Source organism: Miniopterus schreibersii (genome assembly GCF_964146895.1).
Source record: "Miniopterus schreibersii genome assembly, chromosome: 1".
NCBI lineage: Eukaryota > Metazoa > Chordata > Mammalia > Chiroptera > Miniopteridae > Miniopterus > Miniopterus schreibersii.
Window position 1 is genome coordinate 41490855 of NC_138101.1, and position 12961 is coordinate 41503815.

Below are 12961 nucleotides of genomic sequence, written 5' to 3' on the forward strand. Positions count from 1 at the left end.
GAACTTGGTAAATGACAGAGAGGATATTATAATTCAGAGGGAGGAAATGGACTATTCAATAAGTGATGGAACAATTGGACAAAATGGGAAAATAATGAAATTAGAATTCCACTTAATACTATACATAAAACCAAATCTAAAAAGCAAAAGTTTGAAACTTAAAAAATATGTATATATCATGGGAGGTTAGGACTTCTTAGCAAGATACTAAAAAGCATAATTCATAAGGAAAAATATTATAAATTTCACTAACCAAACAAAGAAACATTTCACACGACCAAAGATACTTATAATGAATCTAGTGAATTTGTGGCTCACCATTAATTCATGCACATAATGAATATTTACTTAGTCAATGGGGACCCAGCTCTTAACAAAATAAACCAAACTCTTGCTTATTTTTAGTTTCTGATCCAGTTGGAGAATAAAACATAAAGAGAATTTTTTTTTTTTTAAAGAGTGGAGGGGTGGGGACTTGTATCTATCACAAAATAGGAGAAGCTGCACTTTAACACTGACAGCTGAACAAAGAAGGGAGTAACAAGGAAGCTTGCAAGTACTTGGGGACAAGCATTGCATACAAGGGAATAGAAAGGCCTAACCTCCTCCTAGTGTGTCTTTCTGTACCAAAGACACTGGAAAAGTAAAAACTACTTTTCCAAGTCTGCCTTGCAAATTGGTGTCCATGTCTTATATAGATTCCTCCAATCACATACAAATCATGAAAGACTTGAAGTCTGAATTGAGAAAAGGGGAAAGAAAGAATGTAGGACATGTGCTTTGCTGGTACAAATTTTGGCAGATAGTTCTAAAACATAAGCGTCAAGATTTGGCAGGAAGTTTTCTGATTGTAACCAAGATGGTATTTTTTTTTTTATCCAAAAGCTTTAGCAACAGAGGTACAAATGATTTTGGAGCCAGATGCTTCAGCTATGACTTAAATTTGGTAGGCACCTTCCTGATCTTGGCAGGAGCAGTGGTTCCCCTGGTGTACCTATTCCGAGTTGTGGGCTTTAAGTATTAATTCTGGAAGCTCACCTAAAATCAGTTTCATCTGTCCACTAAAATAATTCTGTAAGTCACTTAATGCGCTGTAATACAGCTCTTTCTGCTTAAACTACAGTATAGTCTACTCTCTTCAACTTAACTTTGACCAATGGAGTAGTACCAAAAGTTGCTATAGACAGCATCCTCTTAAGAAAATGGGGACCTGTGATTGGTTATCTGACCTGCAGAGTTTTACAAAAGCAAAAATACTCTAGTATCAGCAGGTGGAACCAGGAAAACTTTTACTTAAATAATCACTTGTGATTGCCAGGAATGAAGTGCCTACCTAAGGCAAGACTAGAAAACCATATGACTACAGTGATAATGAGGAGTACTGATTTGTGGGGTGAGCTGTTTGCTTTTAAGTGTACCAAGAAAGCTTAAATAAAGGTGGTCATGACAAACCCAGGATTTTAAATTCCAGCCTCCAGGCATGATTAGAGATTCAGGGAGCTTCTATTATTGCCCTGTATGAAACTCTTGCATCTTTAGGTCCAAAGCAATCACACCTGAAAGTAAAATGTAGAATCTGATCTTCCAAATTGCAGAATTAAGATGAAGTTTGAATTTACAGGATTTCTGGGGCTGATCTGTAAAACAAAGACTTTAGGTATGGGATATAATGGGACCCTGTGAACATTCAGGTGAATTCAGATAACTAAGTGGTCCACAAAACATCAAACCTCAGTGTGTCTTCCTTGCCAGAAGCCCCTCTGCTCTTTATGTTGAGACTGTTCTTTCCTGTAGAAACCTCACTTGAGGGAGCTACCTCATGTCACACCACTACCACTCCTTGTATGTAGTCAAGATCTATAAGTAGAATCATAATCCATTAAGCAAAGTTCTATGCACAAAAGAGTGGCAAGATTTTGCTAATTTATATACAGCTCCAAAAAACTGGAACATATATATAAAGATGAAGGAGAAAGGAACATGATGTTAGAGTCAAATTTATTGATATATGGCTCTCAATAGTTATAGTTATTTTGGAGTGGTTATAATCATTTGCTTGAGTGATTGAAATGTGTTTTCACTGGTAGACAATGTTAAGTGGATTTAAGAAATTATGTCTATGAACGAAGGGAGTTATATTTCTTGTTTTCCAGTCTGGATGTTTTTTGTCTCTTTTTCTTGCCTGATTTCACTGGCTAGAGTCAGCAGAAGTGGTAAGATAGGCAACATTTCCTTGTTCCTGATTTTAGAAAGAAAACATTGTCTTTCACTATAAGTAAGATGCTAACTTCAGGTTTTTTATATATGCCATTTATCAGGTTGAGGAAGTTTCTTTCTCTTTCTAGTTTTATGAGAGTTTTTACCAGATATAGACTTTGTATTTCTCAAATGCCTTTTCTGTATTTATTGAGATGAACATGTGGTTTTTCTTTCTTAGTCTGTTAACAGTGAATTACATTGATTGGTTTTTGACTATTACCTACTTTATATTGCTGGGATAAATCCCACTTGGTAATGATTTATTATCCATTTTGTATATTATCCATTTTTATATTATCTATTTTGTATATTATTCTTGAATGAATTTTAGTAATCTGTGTATTTCAAGGAATTTGTCCATTTTATGTCCTTTTTCAACTCTGGCAATATTATTTGCTCTGAAATCTATTTTGTCTGATATTTGCATAACCACCCCAGCTTTATATTGATTAATATTAGCATGTGGCATTTTTTTTCATCCTTTTAACTTATATGTTAACAAAGTTAGGTCTTTTTTTAATGCAATCTTATAATCTCTGGTTTTTAAGTAAGAGTTTAGAGCATTTACATTTATATTTAGACCATTACATTTAATGTGATTATTGATATGTTAGGGCTTAAGTACATTGTCTTGCTATTTGTTTTCTATTTGTGCTATCTGTTCTTTGCTCCCATTTTTCTGTTTTTCTGCTTTCTTTTAGAGCAATTGTGCAATCTTTATTCCATATTATCTCCTTTGTTGGCTTATTAGCTGTAACTCTTTTTTATTCACAATAAAGGTATAGAGGGTTTTAAATTTTTAAAAAATATGTTTTTTATTGTTTTTTTTTAGAGAGAGAGGGAGAGAGATGTAGAAACATTTATGAGAAAGAAACATTGATCTGCTGCTACTGGGGAACGAGCCCACAACCCAGGCATGTGTCTTGACTGGGAATTGAACCTGCAACCTCTTGATGTGTGGGTTGATACTCAACCACTGAGCAACACCAGCCAAGCAAGATATACAGAGGTTTAATTGTTGATTTATGGTTTATATTAAATATCTTTAACCTATCTCATTCTACCTTCAAGAATTATATAATTATAATATATATTATATTACACTTAATGTATAGTGTAAAAACCTTTCAACAGTATAATTCTATTTTCCCTTTCTGCCTTTTTAGAATTTTGCCTTACATTTTACTTCTACATATTTCATAAACCCCACAATATGTTATTAATTTTTGCTTCTTTAAGGAGCCAATTTTCTTTTAAAGACATTTAAATAACAAGAAAAGTCTTTTCTAGCTTTATTGAGGTATGATTGACAACAGTTTTATATATTGAGGCTGTACAATATGTTTTGATGTACATCTCCATCTCCACTGTAAAATGATTCCCATAATCAAGCTAATTAACATATGCATTACCTTACATAGTAACATTTTTGTGCATGGTGAGAACACGCGTATATTGCTCTTATAAGACTTGTTAATGTCGTCTCACTGTTTTTAAGATGAAGTACATAATTCTTAGCAAGGTCTTCAAAATCTGACTGCTTCTAGATCATTTTGTGCCACTGTCCTCTTACTCTTTCTGTTTCAGCCGCCAAAGCCGCCTTTTAGTAGCTCAAACTCAGCAGACGCTTCTGCCTTTCCTCCTCTATGCTTTACTGCACACTTTGTGCACCCCCCATTTACCTAGCTAACTCAACTATAATTCAGAATTTGCCTTGAATGTCATTTTTTTCAGAGAAACGGTCCCTGGCCTCCCTAAATAAGTTCTTTTTATAATTGTTCCCATAGGCTTAGAGATCAACATTAATATTAAATAGATACTTGGTAATACATCAAGGTGTTAAGCTAAATAATTTATAATTTCCAATTATAAATTCATATGACTTGATATAATGTACATTCTTTTTTAAAAGTGATTTGAGAGAGGGGGGTGGAGAGAGAGAGAAAGAAAGAGAGAGACATCGACTTGCTATTCCACTTATTTATGCATTTATTGATTGCTTCTTGTATGTGCCCTGACCTGGGATTGAACCCAAAACCTTGCTGTATCAGGAGGATGCGATGCTCCAACTAACTGAGCTACCTGGCTAAGGCTTATAATGTATATTCTTTAAAAACAAGCACATCATTTTGAAAACTATCTTACTTATTAAGACTATAGTATTTTATTAAATTTGATTGTAGAAGATTTGAGTGGGATCTGGTAGCATTTAATTTAGGCTTAACATTGCCAAGCCCATTGTACCTCACCTACAATTTGTTGTTATTTGCAAATTCAACATATTGATTAGGTACTCAGTATTATAAGCACCAGAGAGGTTATATAAAATCAATCCCATTCCTCAAAAAAGTTAATATTTATTTAGTGAGATAAGGCCTACATACAGGAAACAAAAGGAATTGGCCAATTATTTAAAAGATAATAACTAAATGCATATTAAGTTGTTTATTCTATAAGTCCTGTCCTTGCTACTCTGACAGCGGGAAGGTTTAGGACATGTTGAGAGAAATCAGCCACTCAACTTTAAGCTAGATAAGGGACTCCAGAGGCAATTTCAGGTAGATTAGTTGATTATCTGGAGTAGCTAGAAGCAAAAGGGGGAAAAAATAAGTATAAAGTATTGCCCAAGGTAAAAAGCTGGAGAGCAAGTTGATGAAATTGAATCTGTTGTCAGAAACAAGGAATGGATATTTGGCCAAAGCAAGAAAACAAACCAGAGTCATAAGTTGTGTCAACACCAGAATACAGTGGGAGAAAGAAGCAAGATGGCAATGAGGCTAGAATATTTAGTATTCTAGATGTGAGAAGGGCTAGATTATATGAAGCTCTCTGTTAGTTACTAGAGAAGCTTGGATGTGAGTCACATGCTGAGTATGTGAGGGGCCTGAATTAAAGGAAACTGGTTAAGGGGGATTTTCCCTCTGACCTTCACACAAACACCCAGGCTTGCCCTCTGAAGGAAGGGGAGACTTTCCCAGGGCTTGCCCTGGAAAGCATCAGTTCTCTTTGGTCTGAAGTTCTATTCTACCTGTATGTCTTAAATCAGTCATTTATCGCCATGGCCCCAGGCATTTGTCTGCTCTGATCTCTTCACTATAATTACTGTATACACAACTTCCTGGTTTCTGATCTGCACTCATTCATTCCATAGTCCATCTGGCCTCTGACAGTGGCTCCATTCCCAATTTATAGTCCTTTGAACTAGACTTAGTATTTGGTTTCTTCTTTCTGATTCTTGGCTTGCTCTCAAAAAAGTGTTCTAATGATCACTCCCACTTCAAATTACTTCATTTTCATTATTCTGTAGAGATTCAACCCCATTTCTGTTGGGACCATAACCCGTATTTCTGGTTATGGAGCAGTGCCTCAACTAAAACCACTGGGCCTTACTTGAGGCAGTCACACCAGATGAAGTTCCAGGGCTAGCTATAATAATGGCAAAGTCCAGATCGTTCCTTATTGTGTATTTTGGCTCCTTGTCTCTGGCAGTTGGGGTAAGTTGCAAAGGTATTGCTTTCAAAGTGGAGATCTAGGGTCATGTGCACAGGAATTAATGAAAATGAATTTAGGAGGCAAAGATGATAAACCTAGAAGTGGAAGGTCTGCACTTTTTGGGTCAGGAACCTTGTTCTTGTATAAGCTAGAAAACAGTGATGGATGGTACATATCTATTATGGGAAGAGCCACAGAGCCTTCTCTTTGCTATTGTCTTCTTCAGTGTTTGAGACTGTGAACTTAAGCTTTTATTTATTTAATGGATTCTTATTGAGCACTGGCCATGTATGTATTAGTCATGGACTAGAACTTGGGGATACAATAGTGAGCAAAAAGAGATATGGTCCCTATTGTTACTGAGTGTACAAGCTAAGTGGAGGAAAGATATTTTACATTAACCCAAAAATTACTTAATGAAAATTATTACTAAGTATAATATTGTAACTATCCTATATAACCAAATATAAATATAATAATATAACTGTAATCAAGGGAAACTATAATTACATTATAATGCTATAAGGAACAAGTACATGGTACTATAAGAGAACATAATAGTGCTTTTTCTGAGAAATTATGGTTGACCTGAGATCATAAGGAAAAGTAGGAACTAACTAGCTAAAGGAGGGATGAACTATATCCATCCAAAGTTCCTGTAGTAAAAGGAATTATGGTGGCTTCATGTAGTTGAAAGAATGCTACTGTTGTCATTGTGTCAAAAAACTATAAAAAGCGTATTGCCAGGTGAGCCTAAGAAGCAAGTAAAGGCCAATCATAGAGGGCCATTGTAAAGATTTCTGTCTTTTCCCAAAGAAAGATAGGATGCCATTGAAGTGTATTAAGCCGGAGAGTGCCTATGATCTGTTTTGAAAAGATCGTCTTCGTTGTGTATGCGGAGGAAACGAAAAGGATGTAGGGAGACCAGTCGGAACGCTGATTTGGCACATTCACGAAAGGTTTAATGCTGGTTTAGACTACTGTGTCTGTGGTGGAGGTAGCTGGAAGTGGTTGGATTCAAAACATATTTTGAAATTAGAGCAAATAAAACTGCCGATGAATTGGAAATGAAGGACAGCATTTTACTCCAATCTCTGACTCCCCCCCTCCCACACACACTTCCTTGATCACTTTTAGAAGGTGATCTCATCTCCTAATTTACTAAGAAAATAGAGGCCATTAGATAGGAACTTTTTCATTTACCTGCCAACAAACCTGCACTAGAGAGGGGCTTCAGAGAAGCGGTGTCTTCAGGGGACAGCCAGATTTCAATTAAAGCAAGGGAGTAAAATGAGAGCTTAGAGAAGTTTCTGAGGATGTAGTAGAGTTTTCTGGATAAGTTCTGGCAGTTATATTGGTCTCTTTACTAAACTTTGGAAGTCCAGGAATGGGTGGGGATGGATCTGAAGAAAGGAAATGGAAAGTATTATGGTGATGATGGTGAAGCAGAGGATGGTTAACCATACAATTTGCCATGTAATGGAAGCATGAGTGAAAGGCATCGTGAATTTCTTTGATGGGAAAAGATAGTGGGAAGTGGCCAAAGGATCTGACCAGGGTGGCCATAGCTATGTAAGTTGGCAATCCACATGTTGGAAGATATGGGCAATGCTGGCTATAGAAACTGAAAACACATGCTGCAGTGCATGGGTAATGGCTGAAACCACAGAAGCCTTGTATTGGATACCCATAACTCTTTTGGCTTGTTTTGGATTTCTTGCAGGAATAGACTGTGCCAAAGGTTATGGTGCTGCTAGGCATAAAAGAAAGCAGTGGGCATGACATTTATATTTGTTGATGAAGGGCTATATAAACATTGTTAAAGGCCAACTTCTCTGTTGTAAGATGGGTGACTTAGTCATATTGTTTATATGATATGTAGCCATATATGTTTTCTTTCTATATCTGGATTGATCATTCTTTTTAAACTTCATCTGTGGATAGTGAGTAGGAGAGGGGTAAATTCAGACAATGAAGAATTTGAGGGATGTACTCTAGAAACACAAGACTAATTGCAATATGCAGTATTACTCTGAAATGTCAAGTAGATTATGGAAATGGAACACCTCCTAAATCAGCAAGGCAGCAGGCTCCGAGGCAGAATACGATCCAATGTAAAGAATACTTTGTGCCCCATCTTGGTGGAAGCACTAAGAATTGTACTAAATCTATATGAAAGGGAAGGGCTATGACAAACCATGGTAACAGTTTTTGAATGAATTCTGAAGGATCAGAGCATAATTATTCTCAGGGCATCCAGAGCCTACTTTGATTCTATTTTCAAATCTGGTAAGCAGTGATATACATCAGAAAGTTTTGTCAGAAAAAGGATTACCAGTCATCCTCATTTAGGGCCTTGAATTGACCTCAGTATCCACTCAGGTCAGCATTTGTCTGGGCTTCTCTTTGGTGAAGCCATATCTTTGGTGAAGAAACACCTTTTAGATTTATTTATTGATTGATTTTGAGAGCGGGAGAGAGAGAAGAACATCAATTTGTTGTTCCACTTATTTATGCATTCATTGGTTGATTCTTGTATGTGCCCTGACCAGGGATTGAACCTGCAATCTTTATGTATCAGGATGACGCTCCAACCAACCGAGCTACCAAGCCAGGGCAATGAAGCAATACCTTGATTCTTCAAGGCTGCTTGCAGGAATTCTGGAGCCCCCTGAGATGCTGCTTGGCCCAACTGTCTGCTTCTTGTTGCCCCATGATGAAGTCATTTACTTCTATCTGTGGTTGTAGGGTCTTGTCAGTCTTTGAGCAAAGACTCTCAGACATGAATAGCCTTGTTAATCAATAAATTAATAGGGTCTTGCTTTGTATGTACCTGGTGCATACATGATATGGAGTTTGACTTCCCAGAAGAATATGACACACTGCACCTGACGTATGCTTAGCTCTCTTGTCATTTGTTCTGTTCCTTGTTAAGAACATCAGGTCATGGAAGAGTTTTAAGGCCTCTCAAGTAAGTGGATTTAGGCCTTAAAGACACTGTTTACAGTGACCATGTCCAGTCTCATATATTGTGTAATTAATTATTGCCATCTACAGCTTTCTCCAGAAATATGCGCATAGGCAGAGTTCACCTCAACCTGAGGTACCATTATGGCAGGTATTTATTCCTCCATGGAGATAATGGAGGCTTCTTTTGTATGATGAGAGGAGGAAATGGATGGTAGGGTGTGATTGAGACTGAGGTAAAGAAGCTCTTCCACTTTTGAAAGATAATTACCATTTGCAGACCACTGATATCTAGTTCCTCTAACTTGCTTGGCTGGAAAGAGTATCATTTAGGATTTTGTCAGGATAATAGAGCCACTATAAAATGTATGGAAATAAAGATTTGTTAAATGTGAAAGGAGCAGTGGGAATGAAATTCTGGGAGAGGGGAGTCAGAGCCTCAGAGAAATCATCACCAATCAGTACTTTTAAAATACCTATCTCCTGGACAAGTCAAAGCTTGCAGAGGAAAGCAAGAAGCCAACTACTTCAGGCTACCAAAGTGCAACAGCAAAGGGGAACTTGCAGTGAGGTCTATGGGGATTGCAGCCTCTTGGAAGTTATTATTGCATGTAGCTGTTGCCTTGGTGGCTCCACAGTCAAGCACCTGGTGGAGGGCCTGGGGTCACTGTTGGCCAACAGGGCCAGCCCCTGGGAAAATGAGCCAAATGCAGGAGAGGACAAGCGAGGACTTGCTAATATTCTGTATGTGTTTGTCACCATGTCTGACTTCAATGACCTTCTGAGAATAATGACTTCTGCTTCACTTTTGCCTTCCAAATTTCATGCAGTTCTTCTTTTGGTCAACTCTAATCTCATACCATATAAGGAAGAGAATTTTGGGAAATGTAGTTTTCAGCAGTAGCTAAATTCATATAACACAATCCAGAACAGACATTCAAATCCAAAGCTCTCAAAGATACATTTGTTGGAGTTTCCTCAGAGGTAGAGATGGTATAGTATTCCTAGGGCCACAAAAACCAGTGAATCATATGAGGCTTCATTTTTGGACATGTCTAGATCACAGATAATGAAAAAACCGACTGAGTGTTCCAATGGCTAAAAAGTATCACAAAATACTTAAATTGCTCCAAGTGTATCTAGAAGACTATTTCTCTGGTAATGCTCTCTTCTTTAAAAAACTTTATTTATTCATTTGAGAGAGAGAAGGAGAGAGAGATTTGTTTTTCCACTTATTTATAAATTCATTGGTTTGTTTTTGTATGTGCCCTGATTGGGGATCAAACCTGCAACCTTAGTGTATTGAGATGACACTCTAACCAACTAAGCTACCTGGCCAGGGCCTGATAATGCTCTCTTGAATATGGATTAAATTTCATGCTCCCTCTGAGTTGGTTTAAGGCCTTGGGGATGAACAGTCTCATACCAGGACAGCTTTGCAGTTGCAATAATTCCTGGCAGAATTGGGGTTTCTCATTCTTCTCTTAAAGAGTACCAGGGCCCCAACAAAAAAGCAAAGAGGGTTGAGAGATTGCCATAGATATTTCATCTATGGAATTTTAAAGGACATAGAAACCTTCAAAGAGTGGAGTATATTCATTTTTCTTTTTTGGATTTCAGCCATAGAGGCAAAACAGATTATGCAGTCAACTATTGATTCACAGTTAATATATGCTTCCAGTTTCAAGAACACCATAATATATATGTGTACATGTATATATGATGGTACTCTAGATATATCTTGAGGATATATATGCACATATATACATACATGTGTATATATGTACATACACATATAATACGTGTGTGTGTGTATATGTGTGTGTGTGTGTGTATATATATCCTCAAGAATGAGAGCATTGGATAAAATGGTTATCCCATGAGCAGTGGGAATGCTAGACTCAGGTGAAGTTCTGTGTCTAATTACTCTAGGAGTTCACAGTACTATGTATCTCTTGTTAGTTGATAATAGCCTTCTAACAGCAGATGCCTAACATATATGACTGGACATGTTTCCACAAAATGTTCTAGCTCAGTTTGGAGCCCAGTACAAACTCAGCTTCTTTTTCTTGTCTTCCACAGTCCTCCTCCCTACTTGTCCATAGTGGAAATTCATCCTTCTTCCTCTTTTTAAAAATGTATCTTTATTGTTGAAAGTATTACAGGTGTTCTCTTTTTTCCCCCAATTGACCCCCCCCCCCCCGCCTTCTCCACACTATTGTCTGCTTCCATGGTTATGCACATATGCATATAAGTTCTTTGGTTAATCTCTTCCTGCCCCACCCTCTTCCCTCCGAGAATCTGAAAAGAAGGTCATAGCTACTAGGAGGCATGATTAGGATGCTATGTATGAAGTTTGATATTTTGATCAGCTTGGTCAGGTTTTTTGGATAAGCAATCCAGGCTTCTTATCCCAGTATGGTGATATTGTGATACACCACCTAGATCTTCTTCAGTGAAGGACTGAGGCCTCAACTGCTGAAGGAGCTACCTACTGATAGGTTTTAGCTTTCAGCACCTTTGGAGTTTGCTTCAGTTACAGAGTCACAGGAAGTCCTATCCTCAAGAGCTGATAGATGTGGAGAATAAAGGCCTTGCCATCTGAAAGGCTATTTTAGCTCCAAAGCTTTTAATGGGGTTGGTTAAGGCTGTTGCTTGACTTCTCCCCATTCTTGTTTCCTTTTCCTCCCTTCCACAGATGTCAATCCCGTGGGCACTCCTTTGTCCCATGAGTACACTTCACACACTAAACTCAATCTCAGAGTGTACTTTTTAGGGTTCCAACCTACAACACCTGTATACCTTGTGAGTTTTTCTTGAAGTTGTGATTGGAAAGACAGATGACTAGTACTCCCCTGAACCTTCTGCTCCTCAGATACTGGCATTGTGATGAGGTTGTAGATTAAAAGTGTATTGTCAGAAAAAAAAAATGCTTTTGGAATTTAGAAGAAAGAAAGTGCTCAATGAGAGCTCAAGCAGTAAAGAAAGCCTTTCCAATGACCATGGCATTTATCTGGTCTTTGAAATATAGTAAAGTATGTCATGATTGTAGGGCACAAGAGATGACCCTGTTCTCCCTTTTCTCCTCCAATCTATTCTCCACCCTGCAGCCATTTATTTTCAAACCCAAATATGGTCAGATTGTCTTTTTTTTTCTTTAAAAAAAAGGGAGAGATCCAAGATGGCGGCAGACTGAGTGGAAGCTGCACTGACAGTCTCCTGGGACCAATCTGGATTTACAACTAAAACATAGAAAAACCACCACCCTGAAGAACAACTGAAGACTAGATGGAGAGCACCCTCACAACCAAGGAGGAAAAGTGGAGCCCACACAGAGACTGGTAGGAAGTGCGGGGGTGAGAGGGCCGGCTGGGCTCCCACAGGCAGCAGCTGAAGGCCCGGAGGGAGATCTCAGCTGTGGGGGTTCCCACTGAGGACTCTGGGGCCTAAACCCCAGGCTGGGCTCCCCAGCCCAGAGCGCCAGAACCGAGAAAGGTGCTCACATAACGTCTGGCTGTGAAAGACAGCTGGGTTTCTGTCTGCCAGGGAGAGATGGCTGGAAATGCAGGCACCCTCTTAAAGAGCCAACACAGTTTCATGTGCAGCCACTCACCTTTGGCTCTGGCAGAGAGGGAGTGGAGTGGACTGGAGCTGTGTGGGGAGAGTCTGGGGTTGTGGGCTCTGGAGAATGAGATCAGGGGACGCCCATCTGGATTCTGTGCCAAATCATTCCCCCAGACTGTGGAGGATGTCTTTCTCGGGTGGCAAATTTTTGGCTTTTGTTTGAAGGGGGAAGCAATTGCCCCATCCTACTGGAAAGCATCTTGCCCTGCCCAGAGGAGTTTCTACATCCTGAGGCCTGTTAAGAGAATAACAACCATCCACCCCACCTTGTGGAGATTCTACAGCCTGAGGCTCATTAAGAGAATCAGATTAATCAGTCTGCACGCAGAGGCAGACCTCAGAGTGCTTTGAGTCTTTGCCTGATCTGCTTCAGGACCCCCCCTTAGAAAAGCAGACTTTGATGTGCATCTTGTCCTGTCCAAACACACCCAGTTCTAGCAGAGGAGATCTCAAGCCTAGAGTTGTTGATAGCTCCAAACAGGGTACTCACGGCAAGTCACAAACTGCATCTTACATTGGCCTGTACCAGAGACCCTCTAAAAGGACCGAGAGTCCTAGCAGATCTACCTAATACTTAGAAACAAACCCAAAAAATTAGCCAAAATGGGGACACCAAAAA